Consider the following 26,179-nt stretch of genomic DNA (forward strand, 5'->3'; position numbering starts at 1 on the left):
TGTTTGAAGTAGAAGAGATGCTGGCTCATCTGAATGACTGAACCCAGCATGTAAGTCATGAAGTAGAAAGGTGACTCAGAGTAGGGAAAGATAGACAAAGGAGTCCATCTGGGCTCATTTGAAAGCAAATGCCACAAATTTATGTTAATCTGACTTAAGTGCCTAGGGGTAGAAAACTGATAGAAATCCAAACACTGTGCTAGTGAGCTTCTGGAAGGTTTTGCAGCTTGACTCATAGTTCACAGGAGACATAAATGACAGTGCAGGTAAAAAAAAATACTGAGTCTGTCCTAAGGCAGTAGGATTTCCAGGATCTGTGCATTTTTTGTACTAAATGAAAGCATACCATGGGTGGAGGTTGTTCAACCAGCCGAGGACACTTTCAATCAGACATGGCCAACGGGAAGACAAAGGTCACAATGCTAACAGAGTGTATTAGAATTTGGTGGCTAGCTTCGACGGCAGGCACAGCTGCCTTGAGTTACACACACAATCTAAAACTTTATACTCTTGCAACTTTCTACTCTCAAGTGGTGGTTGTGATGGTGATGCTGATGCCCATGATGATGCTGCAGCTGTGATTTCTTCTTCTTCTTCTTCTTCTTCTTCTTCTTCTTCTTCTTCTTCTTCTTCTTCTTCTTCTTCTTCCTCCTCCTCCTCCTCCTCCTCCTCCCCCTCCTCCTCCTCCTCCTCCTCGTCCTCCTCCTCCTTCCTCCTCCTTCCTCCTCCTCCTTCCTCCTCCTTCTTCCTCCTCTTCCTCCTCCTCCTTTTTCCTACTCTTCCTCCTCCTTTGTTCTTTTTCCTTCTTCTTCTTCCTCCTCCTTCTTCTTCCTTCTTCTTCCTCTTTCTTCTTTCATCTTCTCCGCTCCTTCTTTTCCCTTTCCTCTTCTGCTACCTCCTCCTTCATACTTTTCACATTTTTCTTCCTATCATCATCTTTTTGAGAAAAATATCACTGAGTAATCAAGGTAGCCTGGAACTCCCATCTCCCTACTTCAGCATCTGTAATACTATAATTAGAGCTGATATCCACTGCACCTGCCTTCTACTCCAAACTTCTGTCAAACATGAGTACAACTATCTAGTTCCAGAAACTCTAATGTTCTTAAAATCCTAATACACATAAGGACTAAGATATTTGTATTTCTGTACATGGCTTATTTTACTTAATACAGTGTTGTCCAGTTCAAACATATATAAGGATTTCCTTCTCTGAATAGGTTCAAAAGATTGTTGAAATATGTTGCATTTTGTTTATATATTCTTGTAGTAAAGGACATTTATGCTGGCTGACTATTATAAAGATATTGCAACGAGTATAGATGTCACAGACACACACTCAACATTTTGACTACAACTTTTAGATGTGTTAGAAGTGTAGTTATTAGAGTAAAAGGTATTGCTATGTAATTTTTTTATGAACTTCTTTACTATGTTCATAACGGTTATGCTGAATTACAACATCACCAACAGGAGACAAATGTTTCTTTCTACCTCTGAATACTTGTCAGTAAATATTTTTTAGCTTTTGCCTTTCTGATGAAAGCTGTTCTAATAGGTGTGACATGATATCTAATTATGGCTTTAATCTTCATTTCCCCATAGACTAAGGAAGCTTAGCATTTTTTTCATGTATCATTTGCAAGTTGACTGTTTATATGTCTTCATTTGAGAAATGTCTATTCAGGTTCTCTTCTCACTTTTAAATTAAGTTACTTGATTTTTTTCCTTGTTTTATCATTTGAGTTGTTTTCTGTTCATATTTGAATTATTAACTACTTATAAAAATGTATAGCTTGTGTCTTAGTTGCTTTTCTGTTGCTATGATAAAATATCCCCAAAAACTTACATAAGAAAGAAAAGATTTATTTGGGTTATAATTTCTGAGGAGAATACAATCTAATGTGGTAGTGAAGATACAGCAACAGGAACAGGGAATATAAAAGTAACAGGACATGGGTCTAGACAACAAAGCCTCCAGGCCCACCCCCAGTGATGTACGTCCTCAAGCAAGGTCCTATCTCCTAAGGGTGTATAGCCTCCTCAAACATTTCCACAAGTTGGGGACCAAGTATTATGGTACAGGAGCTGATGGAAGAACATTTCATATTCAAACCACCATAGTATATACACATTTCCTCATGTTCTATGGATCATCTTTTCACTTTGTCAATTGTTTCTTTTATATTTGGGAATTTTTTGTTTGTTTTTTTCCTGCTTTCTGGTTTTTCATTTTTCTACTGTTTGTTGTTTTTGCTGCTGGTTTTGGCTCGATAAAGCCCTTTGTGTGCATCTTTTATTTGTTTTAGGAGATTTCACTTATTTTAAATCATTGTACAAACCAATGATATAAAATTTTCTTCTTTTGGTAGTGCCGAAGTTTCAGGGGCCATGTGTAAATCTTTAACTTATATTAGTTGATTTTTATCTATGGTATGAGATAATGGTTCAATTTTATTCTTTGGAAATTGATATTCTATTTTCCTACACGATTTGTTGAAAAGACTTTCTTTTCCCTGTTACGTACTTGACATTTTGGTCAAGACTGACAGACCATAAATTATCTTATACATAAACACCTTAAAATCACTACAAACAAGTTAAGACTAATAACTTGACTCAGTAAAGCTGCAGGATACAATATCAATACAAAGTTGAATAGCATGTCTTCATACTAATAATGCACTATTGACAAAGAAAATGAAGAAAGTCATCCAAGTTACAATAATAAATTAAAATACACAGAAAACTGAAAATGCCATGCTCTGAAAGCAATTTTAAAACTAATAAATAACTTCTCTCAAGAAGGCTATGCTGGTTCCTCAGCTCTGGGTCTATGTCATGCCACCATGATGGGCTACCATCGTGTGTTCATGCTCAGTCAGAATAAAAGCCTGAATCTGGAAGAAAAGTTCATTCTGAAAATACGAATTCTTCTAAGACAACTGCAGACACTAACCATACCTGTTTGTGACCTAAATATATGATGATGATGTTTTTGGACCCAATGGGAGGGCATCGTAATGACCAATGATGGCAATGCCATTCTTCAAGAGATTCAAGACCAGCATCCAGCAGTGAAATTCATGACTGAAATAAAAACGACCCATGATGAGAAGGTTGGAGATGAGAGCACATCAGTAATTATTCCTACGGGAGAAATGCTATCTGTGGCTGAGTACTTCTTGGAGCAGCGTATGCACCCAATGGTGGTGATCAGTGCTTACTTCATGGCCCTGGATGATATAATCAGAATACTGAAGAAAATCAGAACACCTGTTGATGTCAATAACCATGAGATGATGTTGAACATCATCAATAGCTCTGTCACTATAAGTCATCAGTCCTTGGTCATCCTTAGCATGTAACATTGCCCTGGATGTCAGGGCTGTGCAGTTTGAAGAGAATGGCCAAAAGGACATTGACATCAAGAAGTATGCAAGGGTAGAAAAGTACCTGGGGGCATCATTGAAGTCTCACATGTGTTGTGTGTAGTCATAATTAACAAGGATATGACTCATCCTCAAATGAACCGCTATATCAAGAACCCTCGAATTGTGCTGCTGGATTCTTCTCTGGAGTACAAGAAAGGAGAAGGTCAGACTGACATGAGAGGAGGACTTCCCCCAAATCCTGCAGATAGAAGAGGAATGCATTAAACAGCTGTGTGAGGATAGTATCCAGATGAAGCCTGATGTGGCCATCACAGAAAAAGGCATCTTAGATTTAGCTCAACACTACCTCATTTGGGCCAATGTCAGTCCAGTAGACTGACAATAATTCTAATGCTAGAACCTGTGGGACAAGGATAGTCAGCTGAACTGAGGAACTGAGAGAAGATGAAGATGTTGGTACAGCGGCAGGACTTTTGGAAATCAAGAAGATTGGAGATGAGTACTTCACATACATGACTGACTACAAAGACTGAAGGCCTGCACCATTCTTCTCAGAAGAACCATCAAAGAGATATTCTTGGAAGTAGAAAACAACCTTCAGGATGCCAAGCAAGTGTGCCGCAATGCTCTCTGGACCCTCAGCTGCTGCCTGGTGGTAGAGCCTCAGAGATGGCTGTGGCCCATGCCTTGACAGAAAAATCTGAGGCCATGACTAGTATGGAATAATAGCCATATAGAGCTGTAGCTTGGGCTTTAAAGGTCACCCCTCCTACCTTGATCCAGAACTGTGGGGCCAGCACCATTGGTCTACTTACCTCCCTTTGGGCCAAGCACACACAGGAGAACTGTAAGACCTGGAGTGTGAATGGGTACACCTTTGTGTACGTGAAAGAGCTGGGTATATGGGAGCCATTGGCTGTGACTACAAGCATACAAAACAGCAGTGGACACTACAGTTTTCCATTGTCTCTGGCCTGAAGAAGAAGGATGATGACCAGAACTGGCAAAGCACTGCTCTAGATCCTGGCCAGGAGTTAGTGATGAGCAAGGTGACTTCAGTACAGAGAACCAGCAGTCTCCCCTTTCCTGAGCCAGAGTTCAAGGAACACTGTGGACATCTTTGTTTGCAAAGGGTCAGGTTAAGTGTCAGCCTCCAGTCTGTCCCATCTTGGTTTGCAAAAAGCATTGACAAGTATCTCTACTCTGTTGTAAGCTCTCCATTTAGTTTGTTTCCAATGATTAAATCTAAGCCATTTGGGGAAAAAAACAAATAAAAATTTGAAAATAAAAGTATAAAATACAAATAGATACCTCATGTTCATAAATTAGAAAATTTAATTTTGTGAAAAGTCTCAAAGCAATCTACAGACTTAGTATACATCTATAAAAATTTAAATTTTTTCATGGAAATAGAAAAGACAACCTTTTAATTGGCATAGAACTACAAAACACCCCAAGTTTATTTAGCAAAAAGAATAGTGTTGAATACCAAAACACATTTTAATGAAAACAGCAAATTAGTAGCTTTAAGACAGACACACTGAACAATGGAACAGGACAAAATTGTCAGAACAAATCAAATTGCAATGGAAGACTTAAAAAGTATAGTATGCTCTGAATAAGCAGCAACTGACCAATAATAATGATAACCGATACTATTATCAAAAAAATTGTAAAACAAAGTTTACCATAAGAGGTAGAAAGATTATAAGTGACAGAGGAACAAGGTGTTAATCCTAAAGATTCAAGGAGAAAGACCACTAGCCTAAATCATTGTGGCCAAATTAATTAAATCATGCTTTTTTATTTGTGTACAGAGTCTGCTTCTCACTAAGGCAGGCTTCAGAGGGTCAGCACTGGCCATGAAGATAACAAGGTTTTTATAGCTTAGTGATAGGAAGTTTCTGAATGGAGCATTTGGCAGGCAAACTAGGTGGTGTTATGGGAGCAGAGCATAAACATAACAAGTTAGTCATAATGGCCTCCTGAAACAAAGACATGATTCCAAGGTAATCATAACAACAGGTAGTCATAACAACCCTTTGAAACAAAGGTAGGTTGAAAGATGGTTATAAACAACTTTTTGGAAAAAAAAACATGGCATTATGGAACCATTTGTAGTTAAGGTCACAGGTAAAGCAAAAGCCAATCAGATTAAATCATAAATAAATCAGTCTAGTTTGTCTTTACTATAAAATGGCTTCTACGCCCAAGATAGAGGCAGTCTGGTTCATAGATGCAGAAGAATTGTAACAGACAGAGGAACAAGGTATTTACTATAAGACTGTGTCTCTTGGTACTGTCAGAAGCTACACACTTAAAATCTCACCGATATGACTGCCTAAACTTGAGCTGAACAAGAGCAATAGACATGCTAATGTTGATGTTAGGTGGGGGTGGAGCCCAAAGTGCTTCAACCCTACAGCACAAATAACAACAGGGAACTAACAAGGCTGACAGAGAAATAGTATTCCTTAGGGAAGAGCCAACCAATTTGTTATCCAATAACAAATGGCCAGAACTGAAAACATATACTACGTGTGTGTGTGTGTGTGTGTGTGTGTGTGTGTTTGTGCAATTGTAACAACAGTTCATTTAAAAAAAAGATACCATGAATTTGAAAAAGATCAAGGAGGAGTATATGGGAGAATTAGGAGTGAGAAAAAGAAAAGGGAAATGATTATATTATAATCTTTTAAAAATACGTTAGAAATATCTGCAAACCATTGTCTTTTCATGAAGGAACTCGGAGGATTGTATGGAATCCTTCAGAACCGGAAAGTCAGATGAACTTCTGAAACTCAACAGTGCAATTCTCATTGTCACTTTGGAGAAGCTGAGAAAAGAGTGACCTCTCACCAACCAACTGTTACTGAGGGGTAAACAGAGTCTTCATGTTCCATATGTCAATGATCTCCTGACATCTTCAACCTAAGTGCACATTCAAAAACTGTAAAGTGTTATTTCTGAAGGAAAGGTGTTTTGTGTGCCCGTGAAAAATGGTTCTTCAGGGAACTTGTTGCTTTTGTGTTGGACAAGGATTTAGTTCCCAGGACCCACATGGTATCTAATAAATGTCCATAACTCCAGCTTCAGAAAATCTGACACCTTCTTAGGACCTCCAAGAATACTGCATGTACACGGTGCACAGACATACATGCAGGAAAAACATCCACAAAGAAAATAAAAATGAATAAATATATTTTTTTAAAAGGCGCTTTTGGAAAAGGGTGCCTTTGTTCAGTTCTATTTATTCTGGCTTTTTTTTTTCTAAACTTAATTTTTTCTTCCAGTTCAAACTTCTTTCAACTAAGGAAATCCTAGGGTTTAGGCTGATTTCCTTTCTCAAGTAGGTGGTACTGTTTTCCTCTACAGTTGCTCAATTGGCCAAGTTAATGAGGCCCTTGGGGGAGAGTTCATGGTTGCCATTGCTTCTTTCACTGTGGTTGCTGATTGCAGCCCGGCATCAAAGCTTCAGAGAATCTATTACCATATGTTCCATTTCCCTTTTTAGCACTGTTTGGGCTCTGTGCACAGAGGCAAGAGACAGGGTACTACAGCTAGGCTGCAGCAGATTTTAGAAGACGATGAGCTATAACAAGAACACTGAGCTTTGTTAAAGACAATCTCTGAAGAGAACATTCACACCTTCACAAGTCGTTATGTCTAAGCACACAATGATATATTCCTGTTACTAAGTTCACTTAGCTAGGCTGGGGAGCCAGTTGTTCTGGCTAACCTCAACTTACCACTCACTCAGCCTTCATAATGTTAAGCGTGCCTGTCACGGTTTAGAGCTAAGGAAATTTCGGACAGGTATAATGTTTTCTTGTAGCTGGAGAAACAAAATAGATCCTACAAATTAACTTCTTGTGTTTTTCTAGAGATGATTTTCCAGTGGAGTTCACATGAACAAAGATTTTTTTTTTCCTTCTGCAAGTCCCAGGCTCCAATTATGAAAGGAAGGTTTGTACAATTAAATGCTTTTAAGTGTTATTCCTTTAAAAACCAAAAAATGTACTTATAGCTTGCCTTATGAAATAATTTACAAGGGTAGCTTGTGTTTACATTTCAAAATGCTGACCACCCCCACATGCCATGTAATGTGATCAACTCACTGGAAGTGATTCATAAAGCAATATTTATCCCACAAGCAGGCAACTACAGATGCTTATAAATATTCACATCTCACTGCAGAAATACAATTAGTCCACATCTTAACATGTTTTTCTTCTAAAACCCTCAATACATTTTTCCAGTTTTTGATTATGATTCTTAAAGGAAAATCCTAAAGCTTCCCCAGTCTCCTTAGCAACCGAATGAGGTATAAATTGTGCTCCTATATTTCCTAACATCTGTATCCAAGCAACACATTAAAGTGTGCTGTCAAGTGTTGCATGTTTAGTCTGCAGGTAAGCTTGACTTTACAGAAAGACATTAAGAGAAGGGACATAGGAAAGCTTAAAAGGCAAAAGCAAAATAAAATCACAAAGAGAGACCAATTTTCCACATAAGTTTTCTCTGGTCAATCTGAAATAAAAAGATAATTAAGCTCTTGAAGATAATGATAATGGGAATGAAGTCATGTAGTGATAATTAATTGGAGTAGTTATAGTTAGGGTTATTTGATACACATTAATAGATTATCCTGTAGAGAACTTCTAGGTTAAATGTAATTCAGCAAAGTTTCCTATGCTTTTCAAGTGGCACTGATAAAATAAGCTGACATAGAACAAGAGGAGAGGAAAGGGCTTATTTGGGCTACAATTAAAAATTACAGTCCTTCATTTGTAGGAAGTATAGGCAGTAACTCAAGCAGATAGCCATGTCAAATCCATAATAAATGAGCCATTGCTTGCCTGTCTGGATGTTCTCAGTTACCTTTCTTCTCTTTTAACTGTTCAGGACCCTCTGCCTAAGGAATGGTGCCACCTGAAATGGGCTGTGCTTTCCTGCACCAATTAACAATCAAAGCAATTCATTATGGTCATATTAACAGACCAATGTTATCTCTACAATCACTATGCAAGACTCTTAGGAGAGTCTATGTTCAATTTTAGAAAGCTAGTCATAGCAGTGTATTTTAAGGCACATAAAATTATTAAAATTGTAAGTTCTCTCTCTCTCTCTCTCTCTCTCTCTCTCTCTCTCTCTCTCTCTCTCTCTCTCTGTGTGTGTGTGTGTGTGTGTGTGTGTGTGTGTGTGTGTGTGATATGTTATAGTTATAATTTTAAAGTTTCATATAAGTAGAATTCTAAATGAAAAATATTTTAAATTCCACCAACTAGAAAAAAATGTAAAAAGTGACCCAATCTTTGACAGTTGAAAAGACCAGCCATTGGTAAAATGCCAAAACTGTGTGATTTCTGAATTTTTCCTGTCTTGCTCAGGCAGACTTGGTACCACTCAAAACTTCAGGGTTTAAGCTAGCTTTCATGGGGGTCCTGTCATTCATTTCACCCCTGTGTAGGTGATGTCCCAGAAGCGCTGTCAGCTCAAGATATCATTCCTGGCTTTGAACTGCATTGTACTCTGTGGCCTCTGTACACTCTTGACACCTAACAGAATTCTTCCAGCTCCATTTCTACTCAGAAATGTAAATGTCTAGAACTATAGGAACCTTGGAAACCCTACATAATGCCATTTTACTAATAAAAGCATGAAGCACTACATAGTGAATTATCCATAGGCACTCTCTTTAGCTCCAATTTTCTCTTTTTACAATTATTCAGCATCTCACTTTACCATCTGCTTCCATTTTCTCTCTACTTAATAGCTTCCTTCTGTCACCAAACCCGTCCCTTTCAGCCTTAGAATTCCAGACCTCCCTACCCTTTTCAAGGCCCTCAACTCCTATACCATGTATCCCGCTGTGAAAAACTCAAGATAGATGACCCCAAACATCTGCTGTCACTGCATTCACCCGCACAAGTAGAATAAAGACATTCAAGAGCAAAATGATGATGGGACTTGTGGTCTCCAATCTCATTAGTTTTTATCATGGCTCAAAAATCACTCTATTCTTATAATCATCTCATTCTCCCTTCTCACTGATTATCTTAACTTTCTTATCTTCAGCATAAACTTTGACTTTTGAACTTCCTTTCTCTTCTTAAGAAATGTCCTTGCCTTCTACACTAGGTTGGAGACAATAAAGATATTTCTGATGATTGGTCTTGATTGCCAAGTATATGATATTTGGAATCACCTAGGAGTATCACACAGACCTGAATGTGTCTACAAAAGCATTTACAGAAAGGGTTATCTGAGATAGGAAGATCATCATGACTGTGTGATGAACAGTCCCATGGGCACAGTCCTGGCCTGGGTAAAAGGAAAATAGAAAACCAATCACCAATCTCCCTTCTGCTCCCTATCTTTCCTGACTGTAGATGCTGTATGACCATCTACCTTATGCTGCTGCCATCAAAGCTGGAGTCACTGCCACCATGCCTCTTCTTTCTTACAATAGCCACTGTGTGTTGTGTATGTAGAACACACATAACAAACATGTCTCTGCAAGTGCTTTCCACCTCTCTTGTGGGCACAGGTAGGCCTCTTTTCCATGCCTCTGCTCTGCATCTCACAATCTCCAAGAGATCTTACACTATCCCCCTCTGAAACTTTTCCTCCTTAAAATTTGCATAGATATAATCAAAATGGCTATTTGTCACTCATTAAAGAATAAATCTATTTCTTTGTCTATAATTTCTTCCCAATTTCAGCCTATCTCTTTTCTCACGGTACTATTCCTCAAAGCAGTTAGATTAGTTTTTCCAGTTTCCACATATTCTCTTAGTCTCTGGCATCTACACTTAGCCTCTTAGCATCTGGCATCTATTCAGTTAATTTTATAGTACTTCAGCTACATTCATTTAAAAAAGGTTTTATTCTGAATCACTGTTTCAGAGTGTTCCTTACATGGGTACTTGTTCCCATGAGCTCAAATAGAGCATCATGTTGGGATGAACATGCATTAAAGAAGCATATTTATTTCTTAGTGAACACAAATCAGACAACAAGGAAAAGAGGCCAGAGCAAAATATAGTCCCTGGGAACTAATTTTTAGTGACCCACTCTCTCCAATTGAGCCTACCTCTAGTGCTGCCATCATACCATGGACTAGTCCACTCCTTACACCAGAGCCTCTTCACCTAACCATGTATGGAGATCTTATCACAATCTCCCAAAGGGCATTGCTATGGGGCTTTGTCTTTTTCCATTTCTACCATGCTTGAGCGTTCAACTGCATGTGACACTCTTCATAAGTGGCTCTTTTCTAAAATGTCCTCCTTCCAACCTCCTTATTGCTATTCTCTCCATTCTCTAGCTTTCCCTGAAGTTTTCTTGCATAATTCCTTTGTTCTGTTTATGCACTAAAAGCACTAGTGTAGCAGGGCTTTACTCTGAACCATTTCTTTTAAAACTCACTTTACAAAACTCTCTCTTGAGATTTTTTATGCTTCGAAGGCTTTCATTACTCTATTGGCCAACTCTGATGTAATATCTTCCTGAGTTCTCTACCTAACTGCCAACATGATGCTTCTAACTTGATGATCTATAAGGCACCTCCACTCCATCCTATTCAGGCAAGTTTTCTTTTTAAATACCGTCATCCTACTTTGCTTTAATCAATGTTCCTACTACAATTCTAACTGCAAAAGTTGGATTCTTGAAAACATTTTTGATCTTCTTTAATCTTGGATTACCTACTCACACTGTTATTCTTCAATACAACCAAGGTTCCCCAGAACTCCTGACTAACAGGGTCTATACATCATTGGGTCTTATCTGATCAATGCAATAATACTTCATTGCCTTAATTGCTTTATTAATTCCTCTTTATTTCATAGAATTTTCCCTATTACTTTTAATTATGAAAACCATCAAAATGTTTTGTGATAGACATACATTTACTTTCCACTCAGAACCTACAATTATGCCATTTGCTTTACTATGTCACATGTATATGTCTATATACTCTATACTCATATTTTTACATGTTCTATTTAAAAGTAAATTATAAGTAGAAAGTCTATCTTCTCTATGGATTCGATTCTGAAACTATGTATTCAACTAATTTCAAGTAAAGTGTGTTTAGAGAATTGAATTTGTCTAGATTTTTCTTGTTCTTTAAGCAATATGGCAGCCATTTACATGGCACGTATGAGCAATTATCTAGGGACAATTAAAATGTATAGAAGAATTGTGTGATATATACACACAATTTAAAATAAAACTTTTTTAAATAAGAGATTTATGCTTCCACAGATTTTGGTATCTAAAGGGAATAATAGGAGAGGGGAATTTTTTAAAGAAAATAGTTGACATGTCCATAAAAGATGGCCAATTTGAAAGTTGTAGGGCTACCCAACAGTTTAAATTTTAGGTAATATTGTGGTATTGGCTTCAATTTCAGCAAGGCAGTAAACTGAGAATGAAATATTTTTCTGTTGCAATCTTGAAAATTCCTTCTTGAGAAACATTAATCTTTGCACCTAAATCTTTAATGTATTAAATGAGACCAATTAACACTGTGGAAGATAATTTACCTGAACTGTACCATTTATTTCTGGGGGGAGAGCAGGAGAAGAAAGACTTAATTTCATTTTACAGCATACAGCCCATCATGAAGGAAGCCAAGACAGGAACTCAACCAGGCCAACAGCCTGGAGGTAGAAATTGAAACAGACCTTAGAGGATCACTGTTTACTGTCTTGCTCACCATGGCTTGCTCAGCCTGCTTTCCTGACTGAGTCCTTCTACATCACCTATTAATCAAGATAATTTTTCCTAGCCTGAAGAATAGAAGCATTTTCTCAGCTGAGGTTTCTTCTTCCCAGATGACCCTACCTTGTGTCAAATTGACAAAGAGCTAACAAACACGAAAAGCAACCTGATCTTGTAAATCATATTATTTCAAGTGTAATACTTTAATTTTTTTGACTCATGTTTGACCACATTATTCTAATCTAGTTGAGTAAAAAAATAAAACCAACATAGCATCAACTTCTGATCATCAATGGCTCCAATTACTAAATCTGAATGACCTTTCCAATAGGCAAATTTGATGAAAATTTTCACATGCAAAATCCTTCTGCTATTTTCCATTACAATGAAAGAAGGTTTAAGATGCTTAGAATGTTTTCAAGAACCCTTTAAGGTCAACTGACCTCTCAACATTTTCCTCACTTCTCTCCAAGCAGGTTTTCCTTATTTAATTTGCCTACATAAATGACACATTCTCTCTCTCTCTCTCTCTCTCTCTCTCTCTCTCTCTCTCTCTCTCTCTTAGAGATCTCATATTGCCCTTCTCTTCTCTTTTTCCTTCTCATTCTCCTCCTTATTCTCCATCTCCTCCTTCCTTCTTCTCTATCTTATTCTACCTCATCAGGGAAATTTTATCTGGACCAGAGCAGCTTCCTCCATAACATGTCCTGTTGCATCCCACATTGCTGATTTTCATCTCTGCCTGGACTCCCATTCACTGTCTAATCACCTAACTATATCACAAGCTAATGGAGAAAGATGCTCTATCCAACTTCTAGTAATGTGTTTGACCTTCTAACCATCTGCTTTTATGCCTTTTGTGTTTACTTTCAGGGTGATAAAAACCATGTGACTTGAGGCAAAGCAGAAAGTCTCTACAAAGCTCGATAATAGTGTTTTTTTTTTAAGTTAATCCTTTCTGCAAAGCTGTGGATTCTGAAGGTTCTTAGTGGGCAATAGAGTGTCTGCTTCTTTGAAAGAATAAAATATCCATAAAAGCTTCACCATGGTTTCTGGCTCAATGAAAACGTAGGGAAGTCATTTGAATGGTCCTGATAAGAAGTTTTCCCTGAAGTTTCTGAACCTTTGTGTCTAAAGAACAAACAAATAATAACATGCTTAATTTTTCTTCCAGTAATTTTAGCTCTCACTAATTTTTATTTTTTAAAGATAAAATCAGCCTTAGTCTCTTAGATTTCTGTTGTTCCCATAAAAAAAAAACAGTAATTACTATTATCATTATGACTGTTACATAGCAGCTGTATTTTCATCCGGTCCTCCAGAGAACACATATTTTCATAACTCCTTAGTATCTTTTCTGGTGAAAGAACACAGCTCAGCTGTCCTGAGGACAGAAAGGATCTGTGCTTCAGATGCTATACTTGAGCTACTGGATGGGTGACCATCATTAAGTCAGTAGCAGAGTGGCAGGTTACTTAGGAAATAAGTTTCCATTAAAATATTTAGTCACACCCATGGTATAAATATTAATGAGCCATTTATTCTGCAACCAGACAGAACCTTCTAATGCACCCCAAAGATTATTTTAGCTTTCCATTCTCTCACATTCAATTCCTATCATTTCTCTATTTCAGAGCTTCTCTGTGCCTCATTTTCTAGTGCAGTCTCAGCCAATTTAGCCACAGGCTTCATGGAAACAAAGTATATATATGAGATAAAAACCTAGAAGCCAAACAAAAGAAGTTGTTGGTCCACAGATGACAGTTCTAAGCCTAGATGAGCATGTCCTTAAGAAAACAAGAAGGTAAGGGTTTGCTAAATAGGATCCAGGGGTAGGTGTCGTTATCTGTGGGCCACATTTAGATTTATTCTTCTGGTCTCACAGACATCACTGTTTCCATTCTGCTTTTCTCTTACTGAGCCCACCTTCTGAAAATCAGCCACTCATTTATAGGGATCCACTCAGTTAGTAGGACAATTCAGTAGATAAGGGTGGTCTTGGCCATGACATCAAATAGTCACACAAAGCACATTTCCTCAATCATATTATTTACTCAAAGAGACCATGTTAAACCTCATTGAAGTTAAAACTATGGATCACTGAATTGTCAGTACCCTCATTGGAAACAAATTGGCACAAATACTTTATTTTAACTATCTGGAAATGTATAACTATCTGGGAAAGTATAAATAGTTCATTGTAGTGGTCAATCTGCATTCAACATTTAGAGACCACTTTGTAGGCATCTACTTGATCTCACTCACTAAGGACCAACACACAGACACACAATTTACAAAGTATCAATACAGATTTAACTGTGTAGTAAGTGATCTGCTGACACAATGGCAGAGTGATCCCCACAGGATGTAGAAAGAAAGCATATGATGGAGGAGGAGGCTTGAATAAGTAATAGACCTGAATAGAAATATAAAGACATATTATTTCAGGACATATGGAAATGTGCCAATATTTCCATTTTCTTTTTGTGACACTTTTCCAGAACGTTTTTCATCTTAGTTTGTTTCTCCATCCCCTGCATGTTCCAGATACTATTTACTTGAGTAATTTGTCTAATTAGCTACACAAGAAAGCTCCCTTTAAATGATATATGAATTTATTGGATGACATGCAATTGTGCAACAGTATTTAATGTGAAAACACTCGTACCTTTCTGGATCCTTTTTACCTGGGTTTTAAAAAAATCTCATTTCCTCTTCCTCAAGTATTAAAAGGATTATTTGCTTCATGTTCCTTGACAAAATAAAAAAGGAAATGTTACAGTTCCCAGAGGTCTGACCAAAATTGGGAAACTTGAAATATTGAAAGTGTGTCATGAAGCTAGATAGCAGTGACAAAAAGAGTTGGTCTTAGAACTAAGGAAGCAGTGACCAGATTGCATGGACGGCAAATGTCCTTGAAGTGGGTGAATGATAGACTCCCTATAAGGAGAGCAAAGGAATAGAATTGGGAGATTTTTCAGAGTTGTCATGAAGTGTGTGTGTGTGTGTGTGTGTGTGTGTGTGTGTGTGTGTGTGTGTGTTTATGAAACATATATAGTTGAGAGGCTCGGTGGTGGTCGCTGGCAGAGGCAGCTGTGAGGGGGTTCTCAGAAGACAGTGCTGATTAAGGAATTCCATGTGGTTTTGCCGTGTTCCGTTCAGGAGTATCAGGCTGGGCAGCTTTACTCTCTTGTAGAAGCGAGTAAGAAGGAAACTGGTGGTGGAGAAGGAATTGAAGCCCTGAAGAAGGAACCTTATGAAAAGGATAGAGAGAAGGGACAGTACACACCCAAAATTTATGAACTGAAGAGCAAAGTCCCTGCGTTTGTGAGGATGGTTGCTCCCGATGCTCCTTGGTGTTCCACGAGAAAGCCTGGAATGCTTGCCCCTACTGCAGAACAATTGTAATGAATCAATATATGAGAGATGACTTCTTCATCAAGATTGAAACATGGCACAAACCTGACTTGGGAACCTTAGAAAAAGTTCACAGTTTGGATCCACAGTTTGGAAAACCATAGAAATCGGCCACGTAGACATTGCCCATCGAAGTCAGGTTGAACCAGCATACTAGGAAGCTGATGAAAACCCTGCATTATTCCAGTCTGTCAAGACCAAGAGACGCCCTCTGCCACCTAACTGGAAGAAAGAACTGGCAGACACCCCTGCTGTCCTAAGATGTGTGCCTACAAGCTGGTGACCATCAAGTTCAAGTGGTGGGGGCTGCAGAGCAGAGTCGAGCACTGCATTCAGAAGCAAGAAAAATGGATATTTACAAACTTACATCACCACTTCTTTTGTTGGATCAACAAGTGGATTGACCTGACAATGAAAGACATTATGAGAATGGAGGATGAGACTCAGAAAGAACTAGAAATAAAGCATTAAGAAGGGTTCTGTCCGAGGCATGTTGGCTGCTAATGCCTAAATGAGTCCCCTGTAGGTCAGAGACATATCAAACTGTCTAAGGAGTCAAAGCCAAGTGGGAAGAACAAGTGCAGCCAGTGATGAGTGAAGATGTGGCCAGTGTCTCTCAGTGTTGACATTTCCAGTGTGTGCCTGTGATGACTAGCACGCATGTACACACACACACACACAGATGCACACACTTGTATGTATGTATGTGTGTGTGAGTGTGTGTCTGTAGCTATATGTTATGTATATATGTACATGCAAACATAGATGGGATCAGTACAATTTCTCCAAAGTACTGAACCTATCCTCAGCAAAAATACTAAGGAAAATATTTTCAACATATATACCTGGAACAGATTTTTAATAATCATCTACATGATGCCCTTGATGGACAAATGAACTGCCATGTGTGCCACATGTGCCATGTGTGCCACGTGTGCCATGTGTGCCACGTGTGCCATGTAGTGCTGGCTAGTGTGCTTCACGAAGGCCAGGTACAGACCAGTGTGCAGTCTTTGGTTATGTTTCTGGCTCAAGTTGCCACACACACTTATTTCATCCCATCAGCAACTGACTCTCCTACAGAACAATTCCTTCAAATTCAAGATACACCAGTGAACCTAGAATGTAAACTCTGGATGTATTTATAACTATTTATTTTTGAGTGGCCACTGTCATCCAGCCAAATTCACAATATCTCTCCAGGAGTAAAATTAAAGCTCTTTACTGATTGCCCAAGGGTTGGGGAAATTCTTTTTTTTTTTTTTTAATTGCCACTTTTTACTGGATTTTTGTATTTTGAATTTCAAGTATTTTTCTACATCAAGTCTAGCAAAAAACAGTGATGATGGTTTGTGATTTATAGTGAACACTAGACAATATTCAGACTCTGGTTAAGGAGTCGGACAGCGGTCACATTGAGCTCTGTTCCTGTTGCAGTCCAAGCCAGGAGCAAGTGTTGACAGTGAGCTGGGAACAATTTGACTATGGCACAGGGCTGTCACCATCCTGAAGCCCAGCAAGACCCTGAGCATTGCTGCCAACACTGCTTCCTCCTTCACCCTCCTTCTCCTCTTTCTCCCCTTTTTCTTTTTTCTTTCTTTTTTTTTTTTTAAAGAAGGACCACTAGCTAGGAAATATTTTTTTATTTTATGTTTTATCAGATTTCTGCCTGATGCTGTTTTCCTCTTGTCAGTCCTGGAAGCCTGACTGGAATCACACTGTTGAACCCTTCAGGTCGCACACTGTCCTTTAACCTCCATCCCTCCAGAACGCACCACCCCTGCAGTCAGCGCACATCAGTAGCCCCCCCGCTGGCAGTCAGCGCCCATCAGTAGCCCCCCTGCTGGCAGTCAGCGCCCATCAGTAGCCCCCCTGCTGGCAGTCAGCGCCCATCAGTAGCCCCCCTGCTGGCAGTCGCCCTCCATGCCCTTCCTCCCATGTCCTGTGTCCCCCGGGAGCCATGACAGAGATCCCTACCGCACTGCAATGTCCTGTTATCCTCAGCAGCAAACCCTGGGCTCCATGTGTCCTCTCAGTCAAGATAAAGGCTGGTATCTAGTCTCTGGGCACTGCTGGGAGATGGGTTTGGTCACATTGGTGGAAAAGTCTTCACCAGACGGTCTGCACCAGACAGGCTGTTGCCAACCCTGGGCACTGGAGAGCCCAGTCTCTTCCCCAGTGGAACTAACTCATGGACAGCTGTGGTCGCATGAGGAGCTGAGGCACACAGGGAAAAGAAAGCCCTGTGTGGACTCAACTGTGGAGACTGAGGGGATGTGTGGTGAATGTAAAATACCCAGTTTACTTGGCAGTCTTGAGTAAATTACAGTAAAATGAAGTAAGTGAAATTGAAGCAAAAATAAATTTGATCACAAAAAGGAATCATATATATATGTATATGATTCAAATATATATTTAATTGAAATATATATAGTTGAATCTTCTTTATATAAAGAAAGAAAAGTAATGGTCAGAATTTGGGTTGAATTTGACTTGTTTAGATACTGCTCCAAAAGCATTTCATACATAAAACATAAAATCTGAAGAATCAACTAATCTTTAGCAATATGGCAGCAGAACCAGCTTGTGATTGACATCATTAAATATCTATCATGTGTGGTGTATTTCATTCATTTGTTAGACATAATTGATTATTTTTAAAAAACCAATTGGCATTTTTGCACTTTACTTTCACAATAACATCTCTTGGGATCCTCTGGTGCTATGAACTCTTCCTGCTGTACCACTTTATGTGGCAAAAGTAACACACCTGTGTTTATATTTATCATCTTATTTCATACTTTGGAAATCAGGTATAACTTTCATTTTTATAACTATATGCCAAATCCCTTTGGGAGCCAGTTATCTACTGGTGAGTTGACACTCAATTTCTATTTGAATGTTTCCCCATGTGCTATTCTCCACATACATACAATTTCTACAAATGAGACAGTGTATAATAAGGTTCTCACTTGAGCAATTTCCTGTCTCTCATGCAGAAACTTGCTCTACTGACAAATAAGCTGTTGTCGATGAATCTGAGGAAACCTTTCTACATACAGTCAGATGCGGTGGCTAGCAGGAACTTGCCACTCTCATGGGCAATTTCACAGAGTTTCTGACACTTGGATTCAGTTTTCTAGATCTGCAATAGCAAATTACTGAAGATCTTACTGGCTTAACATTACATAAATTCATCATCTTCCAATCTGGAGACTAGAAGCCTTTCAGCCCAAGTGTCCTTCAAGGTTATTGATCTGTGAGTTGTCCCACACAGAGAGAGAGTTGTCTTTTGCAATTATGCACAATATACCAAAAGGATGAGACTTTCTTTGAAGGCTCTATGAAAGAGTCTGCCTTTGCCTCTTCTCGCTTCTAGTGGCTCCTAGGACTGCTTTCTGGCAGTTTAACTCCAATCCGTGCCTCTATTTTATGTATGCATCCTTTCTGTATGATATGTTATTGCCTAGTTAATAACGATGCTAGGCATTTCATTTGGAACCCACTGTAAATTTAAAATATTTTCATTTCAAAGACTTTCCTTAAATCTGTCAAGGTGCTATTACTAAAGTAAGATAATGTTCTGAGATTCTTGCTGGACATGAAATCTGGTGATGGCAGGCACTACTCTTGTGCACTTTAAAAAGTGAAATCAAGCAAAGATGATGTCCAGAGAGGATGAAAGCCATTTGTACCTTGCTGGGGTGTTGTTCTGCTTATCCCCTGAGACAGCTTTGTACCAAAGCTGGTAGATCTCACCAGCTGCTGTCCTCTGTCAGCCCTGAGAGAGTTGCTCTCTCAGATACAGCTCAAACAAATGGCCTTCTTGTTGCCTTTTAACAGCCATTTCTGAATCTGACCTAAGAGTTCTGCATCTCTAGCATACTCATGGAGATCTTAAATTACCTTTCAGCCTGTGTCTTCTTCAGGGTTACTGATTCGTGAGATTCCCCACCCACTGAGAACTATCTTTTGCAATGGTTTCTCTTTAGCCCAGTCTGCATCCTAATAAGCAGAATTCTTGATGTGTCTCTTGTTCTTTAAGTAACTTTTCACTGTTTGACAGTTTTCTCATCTCAACCAATTTGCCCTAAGCTTTCCAAGTGAAAATTGGAAAACTGGTAAAATCTATATAGCCCTTACTATCTGTGTAATGCCTATGTTTTCTGAACATTAAGCCCAGACACGTGGATCTGCATGAGTGCAAACAAGGGAGCAAAATTTCTCTTAAAATGTTACTTGTCACAAATATGGGAATACTCAGTCAACATCAAGCCAAGCTCTTGTGAGTAGCTTCTGCTTTCTAGTAAGACAAAAAGTTCTTCCATGAAAAGAATACCATCTTACTATCAAATCTCAACCTTTTTAATACAATTTAGACTCAAAGTCAAGATAAAGAACAGAAAAGGTAAATGAGTTTTAAAATATTTTCTTCAGATTGAAGTTCAGTCTACTAAATTCTGAGGTGTAAAAAGTGATTCCTAAAATCAATTATCTAACTATTGACAACCTTTATGTTTTAGTCAATAGAGGGGCCAGGACATTAAATACAATTCATTCGGTAATACAATATACAAATTATCTGGTTAAGTATATAGTCATATAAGTTGTTGAAAACAGCAGTATCTTTTCTTTTGTTTGTTATGACTACTTTTTACAATTTGTCAACTACTAATTAAACCAAATATGCTCATTTTATTTTATAAGTATAAAAATATTTAAATTAAGCAATAAGACATCCATTCAAAATATTTTATTTCCTTCTTCCGGGAGGAGGAGAAATTTCAATCCATATTTCTTCTTTATGTCACAATTTTTAAAAATAAAGAAGAAACAGTAAACAAACAAAAACCTCATCTCTCTAGTTATTTTTGGCAGGAAAAAAGTACATTCAGCCCTATATACACTTATTTCAGCGCAGGTCCTTCCCTTTTGAGTCCACAAACAGCTTAGATGAAGTATAATTATTATCTTTGGGGTACACTAAATTCATAAAGGTACCTGGAGGCAACAGTTGTAGTGACAGCCATAACTCCAAGCCCTAGTTCTCAATGCTTACTTTTTATGTTTCTGCTTCATTAAGCTGCTCTGTCAGCCACAAGGTTGTTTTAGTTCATTTTGTGAGTTGGTAGTACAAAATGTCATAGACCATTTGGCTTACAAACAGTAGAATTGTGCTTCTTATAATTTTCGGGCCCAAAATGTCAGAGATCATGATGTTGAGAGCTTGTGTCTGGGGAAGGCCCTCCATTTTGTTTATAGACTATATCATCTTCCTGTGATTTCACATAGCAAAAGAGACTTGTGCTCCTTGGGTCCCACCATAATCCCAGCACTCGGGAGACAGAGGCAGGTGATCTCTGTGAGTTCGAGGCCAGCATGGTATACACAGCAAGTTCCAGGACAGCAAAAGTTATTAGACAGAGGAACCCTGTTTGTTACTTTTTTCATTTTGGAAGCTGCTAACCCTCACTCTGGGTTCACTCAGGTATTTAGTTTTTATCCTTTCTCAAGTCTCTGATGGATTTGAAGACCATATAGTTTAAACTTTCAACTAAGCATAGTAGGTTAGGGGTTAAGGGTTAAGATGTTTTTAGATCAAGACAGATGTCTTAAGTTAATAGGGATGAGATATGATAGATATTAATCTTCATTCAGAAATTTAGACCCAACAAGATAGGAAAGATGTTTACTTCAAGTTGGCCAAATAGAAATGGCCAAGTCACTATGAATGTAACATTTATATAATTCCTGATTGTCTCCTGGTTCTTCCTGCTATATGTAGTTTATTTTAACCATGTATAATAATATAAATGTATATGCTAAAAAAAATAAAAAATTTAAAAATAAAACCCAAAAGCAGGATTTCAATTTATGAGGGACACAAATATTCAAAAGAGAGCAGTGTGTAAGACATCAACTGTTGGCTCAGTTTATTAACAATTAAACTTTATTATACAACCCAACTAGCATATACAAGAAGGAAAAAAATGTTAAAGGGACAGAAGATTAAAACCTCCTGGAATCCGTTCGGCAGGACGGGTCCTTAGGTGTCTCAGTCCCACGAGTTGGTCCGGTCCCTTCCTCTCTCCCCGCGCCTTCCCTTCTCTCCTTCTACCTCTTGTTTTTCTCTCCCCCACCTTCCCAGTCATATGTAAAGGGCAGTCCCTTCTCCCTTCGAGGGTCAATTAGGAAAACAATAGCCACGGTGGGGTTCCTAGGTAGGCTTCCTGAATTCCAAGCCCAGGAAGGCTCCAAACAGTCTCTCACAAGGTATTCATGGTGTGCCCCAAGGGTAAAGCCCGCCAAGACTGCTTCCACCTGAGACAAAGCTTAATCTTTCCCACAATCAACTTTTGAGGAGAATCCACACTGATCATTACCATTGTTTTATTTGTGTAGGCTCTGCCACCTGCTCAGAGGCATAAGTTCTTTTCTTTTCTTTTTTCTTTAATATATTTTATTAATTTATTCATATTACATCTCAGTAGTTATCCCATCCCTTGTATTCTCCCATTCCTCCCTCCCTCCAGTTTTCCCCCTTACTCCCCTCCCCTATGACTGTGAATGAGGGGGATCTTTTCTGCCTGTATATACTCATAGGGAATCAAATCTCTTCTTGGTAGCCTGCTATCCTTCCTCTGAGTGCCACCAGGCCTACTCATGCAGGGGATGTGGTCAAATATGGGGCACCAGAGTTCATGTGAAAGCCAGTATCCATTCTCCACTCAACTGTGGAGAATGTCCTGTCCACTGGCTAGATCTGAATAGGGGTTTGAAGTTTACTGCAGGTATTGTCTTTGGCTGGTGACATAGTTTGAGCAGGAACCCTGGGCCCAGGTCTGCCCATCATAATGTTCTTCTTGTAGATTTCTAGGACACTCTGGATCCTTCTATTTCCCCATTCTCCCATGATTCTCTCACCTAGAGTCCCAATAGAACGTCCTCTCCTCTGTCCCACTTTCCTGGTAAGTGAAGACTTTCATGGGACATGCCCCTTGGGCTAAGATCCAGATATAAGTGAATATATACCATTTGAGTCTTTCTGCTTCTGGGTTAACTCACTCATTATGATCATTTCTCATTCAATCCATTTGCCCACAAATTTCAGGAATTCCTTGTTTTTAATAGCTGAGTAGTATTCCATAGTATAAATGTACCACAGTTTCTTTATCCATTCTTCTACTGAGAGACACTTAGGCTGTTTCCATGTTCTGGCTATTATGAATAAGGCTGCTGTGAACATGGTTGAGCAAATCTTCTTGTTATGTGCTGGAACATATTCTGGATATATTCCAATGAATGGAATAGCTGAGTCTTGCAGAAGCCTTATTCCCAGTTTTCTGAGATAGGGCCAGATAGATTTCCAAAGTGGCTGTACCAGTTTGCATTCCCAACAGCAATGAAGGAGTGTTCCTCTCTCCCCGCATTCTTGCCAGCCTGTGGTGTGACTTGAATTTTTTTCTTAGTCATTCTGATCGGTATAAGATGGAATCTCATAGTTGTTTTGATTTGCATTTCCCTGGTGACTAAGGAGGTTGAGCATTTCTTTAAGTGTTTCTAAGCCATTCAATATTCCTCTGTTGGGATTTCTCTGTTTAGATCCAAGCCCCATTTCTCAATTAGGTTAACTTGGTTTGGTGGTGTTTAATTTCTTCAGTTCTTTATATATTTTTGATATTAGACCTTTGTCAGATGTAGGGTTGGTGAAGATATTTTCCCAGTCTGTAGGCTGTCACTTTATTCTGTTGGCAGTGTCTCCTGCCTTACAGAAGCTTTTCAGCCTCATGAGGTCCCACTTATTAATTGTTGATCTTAAGGCCTGGGCTGTTGGTGTTTTGTTCAGAAAGTTGTCTCCTGTGCCAATGTGTTCCAGGTTCTTCCCCACATTTTCTTCTAACTGATTTAGTGTCTCTGGTTTATTGTTGAGGTCTTTGAACCACTTGAACTTGAGTTTTATGCATGGTGACAAATACGGGTCCAGTTGAATTTTTTTTACACGTAGACATCCAGTTAGACCAGCACCATTTGTTGAAGATGCTATCCTTTTTCCATTGAATAGATTTAGCTTCTTTGTCAAAAATCAAGAGACCATATGTGTGTGGATTCATATCGGGGTCGTTGATTCGATTCCACTAATCAACCTGTTATTGCTGTGCCTGTACTATGCTGTTTTAATTATTATTGCTTTATAGTACAGCTTAAGATCAGGTGTGGAGATTCCTCAAGAGGATCTTTTATTGTACAAGATTGTTTTAGCTCTTCATGGTTTTTTGTTTTTCCATATGAAGTTGAGAATTGAACTTTCAATGTCTTTAAAAAATTGTGTAGGTATTTTGATAGGGATTGCATTGAATCTATAGATTGCTTTTGGTAAGATGGCCATTTTTACTATGTTAATTCTCCCAATCCATGATCAAGGAAGATCATTCCATCTTCCCATGTCATCTTTAATGTCTTTCTTCAGAGTTTTGAAATTATTTTCAAAGAAGTCCTTCACTTGCTTGGTTAGAGTAACTCCTAAATATTTTATATTGCTTGTGGCTAATGAGAAGGGTGTACTTTTCCTAATTTCTTCCTTTGCATGATTGTCATTTGTATATAGGAAGGCTACAGACTTTTTTGAGTTAATTTTGTATACATCCAATTTGCTGAAGGTTTTATGAGCTGTAGGAGTTCTCTGGTGGAATTTAGGGGGTCACTTATGTACATTGTCATATCATCTGCAAATAGGAATAATTTAACTTCGTCCTGTCCCATTTGGATAGCCTTGATCTTCTTTTGTTGTCTTATAGTTCTGGCTAGAACTTTCAGTACTATGTTGAAGAGATATGGAAAGAGTGGGCAGCCTAGTCTGGTAACAATTTTAGAGTAATTTCCTTGAGTATGTCACCATTAAATTTCATTTTGGCTATTGGCTTGCTGTATATAGCCTTTATTATGTTGAGGTATGTGCCTTGTATCCCTGATCTCTCAAAAACTTTAAACATGAATGAGTGTTAGATTTTATCAAATGCTTTCTCTGCATCTAAGGAGATGATTTATGTGTTTTTTTTATTTTTAGTTTATTTATATGGTGGATTACATTGATGGATTTCTGTATGTTAAAACATCCCTGCATGCCTGAAATGAAGCCTACCTGGTCCTGGTGAATGATATATTTGATGTGTTCTTGTATTTGTTTTGCAAGCATTTTATAGAATATTTTTGCATCAATGTTCATAAAAGAAATTGGTCTGAAATACTCTTTCTTTGTTGGGTCTTTGTGAGGTTCAGGTATCAATGTGACTATGGCCTCATAGAATGAATTTGGTAATGTTCCATGCATTTCTATCTTTTCAAGTAGCTTGAAGGGTATTGGTATTAGCACATCCTTGCAGGTCTGGTAGAATTCTGCACTGAAACCATCTATCTGGCCCTGGGCTTTTTTGGTAGGGAGACTATCAATGATTGCTTCTATTTCTAAAGGGGAAATGGGACTATCTAGCTTGTTTACCTGTTGTTCACTCAATTTTGGAAAGAGGAATTGATCATGAAAATTTTCCATTTCCCTTAGATTTTGAAATTTTGTGGCATATATGCCCTTGAAGTCAGATCTTATGATTCTTTGTATTTCTTCAGTGTTTGTTGTTTTGTCACCCTTTTCATTGATGATTTTGTTGATCTAGATACTGTCTCTCTGCCTTTTAGTTAGTTTGGCTAGGGATTTGTCTATCTTGTTATTTTCTCAAAGAACCAGCTCTTGCTTTTGTTGATTTCTTTGTTTCTAATTTATTAATTTCATCCCTGAGTTTGATTATTTCCAGACATCTACTCATCTTGGTGTTTTTGCTTCATTTTTTTCCTAGTGCTTCCAGCTGTGTCATTAAGTTGCTTATGTGGGATATTTCCAATTTCCTTTTAAAGGCATTTAGTGCTGTGAATTTTCCTCTTAGCATTGCTTTCAATATATCCCACAAATTTGAGTATGTTGTTCCTTCACTTTCTTTGAATTTCAGGAAGTCCTTAATTTCATTCTTTATTTCTTCCCTGACTCAGGTGTTATTAAGTAGAGAGTTGTTTAGTTTCCATGTATGAGTAGGCTTTTTGGTTTTTTTTGTTATTGATGATGTGCAGTCTAAGACCATGGTGATCTGATAGGATACAAAGTATCATTTCAATCCTCTTGTATCTGTTGAGGCTTGCTGTGTGACCTACTATATGATCAATTTTGGAGAAGGTTCCATGGGGTGCAGAGAAGACGGTATATTCCTTTTTGTTTGGGTGAAAGGTTCTGTAGATATCTGTTAGATCCATTTGATTCATGGCATTGGTCAATGATGTTATTTCTCGGCTTAGTTTCTGTTTCAATGACCTATCCTTCAGTGAGAGTCGGGTGTTGAAGTCTGCCACTATTATTGTGTGGAGTTTAAGCTTAAATAATAGATCTTTTACAAATATGGGTGCCCTTGTATTGGGAGCATAGATGTTTAAAATTGTGATGTCATCTTGGTTGACTTTACCTTTGATGAGTATGAAATGTCCTTCCTCATCCCTTTTGATTAATTTTGGTTGAAAGTCTATTTTGTTAGATATTAAAATGGCTGCACCTGCATGCTTCTTGTGACCATTAGCTTACAATATTTTTCCAGCCTTTT

The 26,179-nt window shown here is 38.3% G+C and overlaps 2 pseudogenes across 2 annotated transcripts; both read left to right on the top strand.

Annotated features, from left to right (window-relative positions):
* Window positions 1–2,849: 2,849 nt before the first annotated feature.
* Window positions 2,850–4,386, top strand: LOC311598372 (T-complex protein 1 subunit gamma-like; annotated as a pseudogene). The gene has a single exon. The product of its transcript is annotated as a T-complex protein 1 subunit gamma-like (transcript).
* A 10,843-nt stretch (window positions 4,387–15,229) lies between these two features.
* On the top strand, window positions 15,230–16,202 carry LOC311597349 (phosphatidylinositol transfer protein beta isoform-like; annotated as a pseudogene). The gene has a single exon. The product of its transcript is annotated as a phosphatidylinositol transfer protein beta isoform-like (transcript).
* Window positions 16,203–26,179: the final 9,977 nt, after the last annotated feature.

Source organism: Acomys minous, assembly GCF_964271855.1.
Source record: "Acomys minous genome assembly, chromosome: 5".
NCBI classification, from domain to species: domain Eukaryota; kingdom Metazoa; phylum Chordata; class Mammalia; order Rodentia; family Muridae; genus Acomys; species Acomys minous.